This window comes from Triticum dicoccoides, chromosome 3A, assembly GCF_002162155.2.
Source record: "Triticum dicoccoides isolate Atlit2015 ecotype Zavitan chromosome 3A, WEW_v2.0, whole genome shotgun sequence".
NCBI classification, from domain to species: Eukaryota; Viridiplantae; Streptophyta; class Magnoliopsida; order Poales; family Poaceae; genus Triticum; species Triticum dicoccoides.
Window position 1 is genome coordinate 116,751,441 of NC_041384.1, and position 11,283 is coordinate 116,762,723.

The window sequence follows — 11,283 nt, forward strand, 5'->3', positions numbered from 1 at the left end:
AAATGGTGGAGTCACATACCAAGCAACAATCCTCCGAAACAGTGTCGGAAATGGAGCTTCGAGCAAAGAGATCGAAATCCGCTAGTTCGAGCTAAAGAACAAGGGAGAGAGAGCAATGGAGATATTTTTTATGGAGGTAAGTGATGATGTGGTATGAAGAGATAAGTGAGGGGGACCACAACCCACCAGGGTACGCCTTGGGGTGCTGGCGCGCCCAAGTGGGTTTTGCCCACCTGGTGCACCTCCCTCTGATGTTTATTGCACCAAAAATTCTCAAATATTCAGAAAAAATTGTATTAAATTTTTAGGGCATTCTGAGAACTTTTATTTTTGGGTCATTTTTTATTGCATGGAAAATTCAGAAAACAGACAAAACATGTATTTTATTTTATTTAACTGATAAAAATAGATTATAAAAAGTAGGGATATAAATTAGTGCTTACTAAATTCATCAACTTCATACCGTTCAAAAATGATCCATTAATAAGGTTGTTCAAGTCTTATTAACAACCACTTTCCATTAGCATGAAACCGAAGAACTTTCATAAATCACTAAGTTACCTCAATGGGGATATGCATTTCCCCAACAATAAGTATTTCATATTTCTTTTTGACAGTAGGTAGAGGTATTTGAAAACTTCCAATAGTGATTGTCGGAGATTTTTCAATAGCATTTAACACCATTCACTTGGAATTATTTCTTCAGAAAGTGCATAGTATGCTCATTACCATTAATATTAAAAGTGACATTTCTTTTATGGCAATCAATAACAGCCCCTGCAGTATTCAAGAAGAGTCTACCAAGGATAATCGACATGTTGACGTCCTCGGGCATCTCAAATATAACAAAGTCAGTCAAGTAGTAACATTAGCAACAACAACGGGCACATCCTCATAGATACCGATAAGTATGGCAGTTGATTTATCAGCCATTTGCAAAGATATTTCAGCAGGTGTGAGTTTATTCAAGTCAAGTCTTTTATATAAAGAGAAAGGCATAACACTAACACCAGCTCCTAAATCACACAAAGCGGTTTTCACATAATTCTTTTTGGTAGAGCAAGGTATAGTTGGTATTCCCGGATCTCCAAGTTTTTTAGGTACTCCATCTTTAAAAGTGTAATTAGCAAGCATAGTGGAGATTTCAGCTTCCGGTATTTTTCTCTTATTTGTGAGGATGTCTTTCATATATTTTGCATAAGGAGGCATTTTCAAGATATCAGTCAAGCGAGTACGCAAAAATACTGGCCTCAGCATTTCAGCAAAGCGTTGAAATTCTTCATCATCATTCTTTTTAATTGACTTGGGTGGAAAAGGCATAGGTTTTTGAACCCACGGTTCTCTTTCTTGACCGTGTTTTCTAGCCACAAAGTCTCTTTTGTCATATCTTTTATTCTTAGCTTGTTGGTTATCAAGATCAACATGTGGTTCTATCTCAACATCATTATCCGGTTCCTTTTCATTGTTTGGTTGAGAGTATTCATGAACCTTAGCATTATGTTTTTCATTATCAGTATGTGAGTGTTCAATACCAGATTGAGTTTCAGCATCAGAGATAGAAATTTCATTATCATTATTAGGAGGTTTTTCTATTTCAGGTTCACTAGGAGTGTGCAAAGTCCTATCATTTTTCTTTTTCTTCCTAGAAGGACTAGGTGCACTAGTGTTAGCTCTTTGTGAATCTTGTTCAATTCTTTTAGGGTGTCCCTCAGGATAAAGTGGTTCTTGAGTCATTTTACCTCTTCTAGTTGCAACTCTAACAACAAAGTCATTCATATTATTATTCATTTCATCAAGCAATTCTCTTTGAGATTTAGCAACTTGTTCTAATTGAGTCTAAACCATAGAAGCATGCTTTCCAACACCTCTTACATCATTTGATATTCTAAATAACAAGTCACTCAAATGAGCAATCATATCATAATTGTATTTCAATTGTTTCATAACATTTGCATTGAAGTGATCTTGTTTTCTAATGTAGTTTTCAAACTCATAAAGGCATTGACTAGGATGCATATTGTGAGGATTTTCATTATCACTAAACTTCATAAGAGAATTTACCTCTACCACCTTAGGCAGTGGTGGTGTATTAATCCCATGTATTTTTCAATAGGAGGTAAATTTTTTAACATCCTCAGCTTTAATATCTTTTTCCTTCATAGATTTCTTTGCCTCTTGCATATCTTCGGGACTGAGATATAATATACCCCTGTTCTTCATAGTGGGTTTAGGCGGTGGTTCAGGAATAGTCCAATCATCATATTTTTTCAATATATTATTCAATAATTCTTCAGCTTGTCCAACAGTTCGTTCCCTGAAAACACAACTAGCACAACTATCTAGGAAGTCCCTAGAAGCATCGGTTAGTCCATTATAGAAGATATCAAGTATTTCATTTTTCTTAAGAGGATGATCAGGCAAAGCATTAAGTAACTGGCAAAGCCTCCCCAAGCTTGTGGGAGACTCTCTTCTTTAGTTTTCACAAAGTTAAATATTTCATGTACGGTAGCTTGTTTCTTATGAGCAGGAAAATATTTTTCAGAGAAGTAATAAATCATATCCTGGGGACTACGCACACAACCAGGAGCAAGAGTATTGTACCAAGCTTTAGCATCACCCTTTAATGAGAAAGAAAATAATTTGAGAATAAAGTAATAGCGAGTTTTCTCATCATGAGTAAAAGGGTGGCTATGTCATTCAACTTAGTAAGATGTGCCACAACAATTTCAGTTTCATAACCATGGAAAGGATCAAATTCAACCAGAGTAATTAGCTCTGGGTCGACAGAAAATTCATAATCCTTATCATCAATAAAGAAAGGTGAAGTAGCAAACTTAGGATCACATTTCATTCTAGCATTCAGACATTTTTCTTTATACTTGTATAGTAATTTCTCTAGATCATATCTATCATTGCAAGCAAGAATATCTCTAGTTGTTTCTTCACTCATAACATAACCTTCCTGTACCTTAGGCAATCCATATATAGGAAGGCTAGTTCTAGTAGGTGTTTCAAGAGTTTAAGTTTCAAGATCATCATTAGATTCAATAACATCATGTTGTATAACTCTAGCAATTTTTTATCAAGAAATTCACGAAGTGGCACATCATCATTATCAAACAAGGTACTAGCATCATCATAAGAATCATTCATAGTAGAATTAGCATCATCAATAACTCGCGACATATCAGAATTAAAAGCATGTGGTGGTGTTGCAAGTTTATTCATAACAGAAGGTGAATCTAAAGCAGAACTGGATGGCAGTTCCTTACGTCCCCTCATCCTTGAGGGAACTATCTTAGTCTTAGGATCCTTCAGATTCTTCATAGTGATAATATGATAATAATCCCAAGTGACTCGACAAATATAGCTATGCTACCCGAAAACGGCGCCAGAAAAAGGTCTTGATAACCCACAAGTATAGGGGATCACAACAGTTTTTGAGGGTAAAGTATTCAACCTAGATTTATAGATTCGACACAACGGGAGCCAAAGAATATTTGAAGGTTTAGCAGCTGAGTTGTCAATTCAACCACACCTGGATATTAATTATCTGAAGCAAAGTGATCAGTAGCAAAGTAGTTTGATAGTTTTGATAGTAGTGACAACAACAATAGTAACAGTAACAGCGATAGCAGTAATTTTCTAGCAAGTGTAATAGTGATGATAACAAGAGTAACTTAGCAGAAACAATAATGAAAAGTTTGTAGGCATTGGATCGGTGACTTGTTGGATGATATTCATCATGTGCCAGTTATAACCTAGGGTGATACAGCACTAGCTCCAGTTCATCGATATAACGTAGGCATGTATTCCGTAAATAGTCATACGTGCTTTACTAAAAGAACTTGCATGACATCTTTTGTCCTACCCTCCCATGGCAGCGGGGTCCATATTGGAAACTAAGGGATATTAAGGCCTCCTTTTAATAGATAACTGAAACAAAGCATTAACACATAGTGAATACATTAACTCCTCAAACTACGATCATCACCGAGAGTAGGCCCGGTTGTTGTCACTCCGAGGTTGCCGGATCATAACACGTAGTATGTGACTATAAATTTCAAGATCGGATATAGAACATGGATATAATGATGATAACATAAACAGTTCAGATCTGAAACCATGGCACCCAGGCCCAAAGTGACAAGCATTAAGCATGGCAAAGTCATAGCAACATCAATCTATGAACATAGTGGATACTAGGGATCATGCCTTACCAAAACTAAATCCATTACATGATGAATCACATCCAACTCCTCTCCGACCAGCGAGCCTACGAAGAAATTACTCACTCCCGGTGGGGAGCATCATGGAATTGGTGATAGAGAAGGGTTGGTGATGACGAAGAAAGAAGATCCCCCTCTCCGGAGCCCCAAACGGACCCCAGATCTGCCCTCCCGAGGAAGAACATGGCTTGGTGGCGGCTCCGTTTCGTGGATCATGATAATTCATTCTCCCCAGTTTTTTCTCCGAAAATAGGAATTTATAGTGTCAAGGTTGAGGTCTGCGGGGCCACCAGGTGGGTACAACACACCTGGCCGCGCCAGGAGAGGGGTGCGCTCCCTGGTGGGTTGTGCCCACCCAGGGCCCCCTAGGTCTTGGCTCCAGAAATTCTTATATATTATATAAAAATTCCTCGCAAAGTTTCATTCCGTTCCGAGAACTTCTATTTCTGCACAAAAACAACACCATGGTAGTTCTGCTGAAAATAGCGTCAGTCCGGGGTTAGTTTCATTCAAATCATGCAAATTAGAGTCCAAAACAAGAGGAAAAGCATGGTAAAAAGTAGATACGTTGGAGACTGCAACCTCTTGAGCACTGCGTTGGATTTCCCCGAAGAGGAAAGGATGATGCAGCAAAGTAGCGTAAGTATTTCCCTCAGTTTTTGAGAACCAAGCTATTAATCCAGTAGCAGGTTGCGCGCGCGTCCCTAGTACCTGCACAAAACAAATAACTCCTCGCAACCAACACGATAAGGGGTTGTCAATCCCTTCATGGTCCTTACGAGAGTGAGATATGATAGATATGATAAGATAATATTTTTAGTAATTTTTATGATAAAGATGCAAAGTAAAATAAAGGCAAAGTAAAAAGCAAAGGAAATAACTAAGTATTGGAAGATTAATATGATGAAGATAGACCCGGGGGCCATAGGTTTCACAAGTGGCTTCTCTCAAGAGCATCAGTATTTTACGGTGGGTGAACGAATTACTGTTGAGCAATTGACAGAACTGAGCATAGTTATGAGAATATCTAGGTATGATCATGTATATAGGCATCACGTCCAAGACAAGTAGACTGACTCCTGCCTGCATCTACTACTATTACTCCACTCATCGACCGCTATCCAACATGCATCTAGAGTATTAAGTTCATGAAAACAGAGTAACGCCTTAAGCAAGATGACATGATGTAGAGGGATAAATTCATGCAATACGATAAAAACCCCATCTTGTTATCCTCGATGGCAACAATACAATACGTGCGTTGCTGCCCCTACTGTCACTAGGAAAGGACACCGCAAGATTGAACCCAAAGCTAACCACTTCTCCCATTGCAAGAAAGATCAAACTAGTAGGCCAAACCAAACTGATAATTTGAAAAGACTTGCAAAGATAACCATCATACATAAAAGAATTCATAGAAGATTCAAATATTGTTCATAGATAAACTTGATCATAAACCCATAATTCATCGGCCTCAACAAACACCGCAAAAAGAAGATTACATCGAATAGATCTCCACAACAGAGGGGGAGAACATTGTATTGAGATCCAAAAAGAGAGAGGAAGCCATCTAGCTAATAACTATGGACCCGAAGGTCTGAGGTAAACTACTCACACTTCATCGGAGAGGCTATGGTGTTGATGTAGAAGCCCTCCGTGATGGATGCCCCCTCCGGCGGAGCTCCGGAATAGGCCCCAAGATGGGATCTCGTGGATACAGGAAGTTACGGTAGTGGAATTAGGGTTTTGGCTCTGTATCTGATCGTTTGGGGGTACTTAGGTATATATAGGAGGAAGGAGTACGTCGATGGAGCAACAGGGGGCCCATGAGGGTGGAGGGCGCACCTGGGGGGGGGGGGGTTGGCACGGCCTCTACCTCGTGGCCTCCTCCTTTGTTTCTTGACGGTGGGGTCCAAGTCTCCTGGATCATGTTCGGTGAGAAAATCACGTTCCCGAAGGTTTCATTCCGTTTGGACTCCATTTGATATTCCTTTTCTTCGAAACCCTAAAATAGGAAAAAAAAGCAATTCTAGGCTAGGCCTCCGGTTAATAGGTTAGTCCCAAAAATAATATAAAAGTGGATAATAAAGCCCAATAATGTCCAAAACAGTAGATAATATAGCATGGAGCAATCAAAAGTTATAGATATGTTGGAGATGTATCAAGCATCCCCAAGCTTAATTCCTGCTCGTCCTCGAGTAGGTAAATGATAAAAACAGAATTTCTGATGTGGAATGCTACTTGGCATAATTTTAATGTAATTCTTCTTAATTGTGGCATGAATATTCAGATCCGAAAGATTCAAGATAAACATCATATTGACATAAAAATAATAATACTTCAAGCATACTAACTAAGCAATTATGTCTTCTCAAAATAACATGGCCAAAGAAAGTTCATCCCTACAAAATCATATAGTTTAGTCATGCTCCATTTTCGTCACACAAGAATGCTCTCATCATGCACAACCCCGATGACAAGCCAAACAATTGTTTCATACTTTAGTAATCTCAAACCTATAAACTTTCACGCAATATATGAGCGCGAGCCATGGACATAGCACTATGGGTGGAATAGAATATGATGGGGGTTATGTGGAGAAGACAAAAAAGGAGAGAGTCTCAAATTAACGAGGCTAATCAATGGGCTATGGAAATGCCCATTGATTGATGTTAATGCAAGGAGTAGGGATTGCCATGCAACGGATGCACTAGAGCTATAAATGTATGAAAGCTCAACAAAAGAAACTAAGTGGGTGTGCATACAACTTGCTTGCTCACGAAGACCTAGGGCACTTGAGGAGGCCCATTGTTGGAATATACAAGCCAAGTTCTATAATGAAAAATTCCCACTAGTATATGAAAGTGACAAAACAAAAGACTCTCTATCATGAAGATTATGGTGCTATTTTGAAGCACAAGTGTTGCAAAGGATAGTGGCATTGTCCCTTCTCTCTTTTTCTCTCATTTTTTTGGGCCTTCTCTCTTTTTTATGTCCTTTATATATATATATATATATATATATATATATATATATATATATATATATATATATTCCTCACTTGGGACAATGCTCTAAAAAATGATGATCATCACACTTCTATTTATTTACAACTCAATGATTACAACTCGATGCTAGCACAAAAGATGACTCTATATGAATGCCTCCGGCGGTGTACCGATATATGCAATGAACCAAGAGTGACATGTATGAAAATTATGAACGGTGGCTTTGCCACAAATACTATGTCAACTACATGATCATGCTAAGCAATATGACAATGATGAATGTGTCATGATAAAAGGAATGGTGGAAAGTTGCATGGCAATATATCTCGGAATGGCTATGGAAATGCCATAATAGGTAGGTATGGTGGCTGTTTTGAGGAAGATATAAGGAGGTTTATGTGTGAAAGAGCGTATCATATCATGGGGTTTGGATGCACCGGCGAAGTTTGCACCAACTCTGAATGTGAGAAAGGGCAATGCACGGTACCGAAGAGGCTAGCAATGATGGAAGGGTGAGAGTGCGTATAATCCACGGACTCAACATTAGTCATAAAGAACTCACATACTTATTGCAAAAATCAACAAGTCATCAAAAACCAAGCACTATGCGCATGGTCCTAGGGGGATAGATTGGTAGGAAAAGACCATCGCTCGTCCCCGACCGCCACTCATAAGGAGGACAATCAAAGAACACCTCATGTTTCAGATTTGTTACATAACGTTTATCATACGTGCATCCTACGGGACTTGCAAACTTCAACACAAGCATTTCTCAAATTCACAACTACTCAACTAGCATGACTTTGATATTATTACCTCCATATCTCAAAACAATCATCAAGTATCAAACTTCTCTTAGTATTCAAAACACTCATAAGAATTTTTTTAATAATCTTAAACACCAAGCATATTAGGATTATTTAAGAAAATTACCATTCTATTAAAGACTGTCAGAATAATCTAAGAGAAGCATGAGATATCAATAGTCTCTATAAAACAAATCCACCATCGTGCTCTAAAAGATATAAGTGAAGCACATAGAGCAAAACTATATAACTCAAAAGATATAAGCGAAGCACATAGAGTATTCTAACAAATTCCAAATCATGTATGGCTCTCTCAGAAGGTGTGTACAGCAAGGATTATTGTGCTAAACTAAAAATCAAATACTCAAATCATAAAAAATGCTCCAGGCAAAACACATATCATGTGGTGAGTAAAAATATAGCTCCAAGTAAAGTTACCAATAGAAGTAGACGAAAGAGGGGATGCCTTCCGGGGCATCCCCAAGCTTTGGATTTTAGGTGTCCTTAGATTATATTGGGGGTTCCATGGGCATCCCCAAGCTTAGTATCTTGCAACTCCTTGTTCCATAATCCATCAAATCATTACCCAAAACTTGAAAACTTCACAACACAACACTCAAAGTAGAAAATCTCGTGAGCTCCGTTAGCGAAAGAAAACAAAAGACCACTTCAAGGTACTGTAATGAACTCATTATTTATTTTTATTGGTGTTAAACCTACTGTATTCCAACTTCTCTATGGTTTATAAACTATTTTACTAGCCATAGATTCATCAAAATAAGCAAACAACACACGAAAAACAGAATCTGTCAAAAACAGAACAGTCTGTAGTAATCTGTAGCTAGCGCAAGATCTGGAACCCCAAAAATTCTAAAATAAATTGTGGGATGTGAGGAATTTATCTACTAATACTCTGCCACAATAATTAACTAAGTATCACTTTCCAAATAAAAATGGCAGCAGTTCTTGTGAGTGCTAAAGTTTCTGTTTTTTTACAGCAAGATATCAATACTTTCCCCAAGTCTTCCCAACGGTTCTACTTGGCACAAACACTAATTAAACACAAAAAACTCAACCAAAACACAGGCTAGGTAAATTATTTATTACTAAACAGGAGCAAAAAGCAAGGAATAAAAATAAAATTGGGTTGCCTCCCAATCAAGCGCTATCGTTTAATGCCCCTAGCTAGGCATAAAAAGCAAGGATAGATCTAGGTATTGCCATCTTTGGTAGGCAATCCATAAGTGGCTCTCATAATAGATTCATAAGGTAATTTAATTTTCTTTCTATGAAAGTGTTCCATGCCTTTCCTTAATGGAAATTGGAATCTAATATTTCCTTCCTTCATATCAATAATTGCACCAATCGTTCTAAGGGACATAATTCCTATTTGCAACAATAAGAACATCATTAATTCTTCCCATAGGTTTCTTAATAGTGGAATCCGCAAGGTGCAAGTTTAGAGAGCAATCATCAAAATCACGAAAACCTAACAAATCACAAAAAGTCTTTGGAATCATCGAAACACTTGCACCCCAATCACATAAAGCATAGCATTCATGATCTTTGATCTTAATTTTAATAGTTCGTTCCCACTCATCATAAAGTTTTCTAGGGATAGAAACTTCCAACTCATGTTTTTCTTCATAAGATTGCATCAAGGCATCAACGATATATTTAGTAAACGCTTTATTTTGACTATAAGCATGAGGAGAATTTAGCACAGATTGCAACAAGGAAATAAGAGCAATTTTCATAATTAAATACCTTGAAATCCATAATAGTGTGTTTAGCAACAACTTGGGTTTTAATTTCTTCGATCCCACTTTCATCAAATTTAGCATCAAGATCTAAAAACTCCGAATTTTTGGAACGCCTTCTAGGTAAAGGTGGATCATATTAAGTCCCATCATTATCAAGATTCATATTGCAAAACAAAGATTTAATAGGGGACACATGAATAACTTTTAGATCTTCATCTTTATTTTCATAAGAACTAGAAGAACACGCTCTTATAAAGGCATCTTTCTTAGCACGCATCCTAGCGGTTCTTTCTTTGCACTCATCAATGGAAATTCTCATGACTTTGAGAGACTCATTGATATGATGCTTAGGTGGAATAGATCTAAGTTTCAAAGAATCAACATCAAGAGAAATCCTATCAACTTTCCTAGCCAAATCATCAATCTTAAGCAATTTTTCTTCAAATCAAAGCATTGAAATTCTTTTGTGAAGTAATAAATTCTTTAATATTAGATTCAAAATCAGAGGTCATCTTATTATAATTTCCATAAGAATTGTTGTAGGAATTACCATAATTATTAGAGGGATTACTAGGATAAGTCCTAGGATTAAAATTTCCTCTATAAGTGTTATTAGCAAAATTGTTCCTACCAACAAAATTGTCAATCAAAGTAGACAAGGGCATATCATTAGGATCAGAAGAAACACTCTTACTAGCAAATAATTTCATAAGTTCATCCATCTTTCCACTCAAAACATTAATTTCTTCTATCGCATGCACCTTTTTATTAGTAGATCTTTCAGTATGCCATTGAGAATAATTAACCATAATATTATCTAGGAGTTTAGTATATTCTCCTAAAGTGATTTCCACAAAAGTGCCTCCCGCGGCCGAATATAAAAGATTTCTAGAAGCAAAATTCAATCTGGCATAATTTTTTTGTATAATCATCCACAAACTCAAACCATGAGTAGGGCAATTACATATCATTAACTTCATCCTCTCCCAAGCTTGTGCAACATGTTCATGATCAAGTTGCTTAAAATTCATAATATCATTTCTAAGGGAGATGATCTTAGCGGGAGGAAAATACTTAGAGATAAAAGCAACTTTGCACTTGTTCCAAGAATCAATACTATTTTTAGGCAAAGATGAAAACCAAGCTTTAGCACGATCTCTAAGCGAAAAAGGAAATAGCTTCAATTTAACAATATCATTATCCACATCTTTCTTCTTTTGCATATCACACAAATCAACGAAGCTATTTAGATGGATAGCGGCATCTTCACTAGGAAGTCCGGAAAACGGATCTTTCATGACAAGATTCAGCAAAGCGACATTAATTTCACAAGATTCAGCATCGGTAAGAGGAGCAATCGGAGTGCTAATAAAATCATTGTTGTTGGTATTGGTAAAGTCACACAATTTAGTGTTATCTTGAGCCATCGTGACAAGCAAGCAATCCAACACACAAGCAAACAAAAAGCAAGCGGACA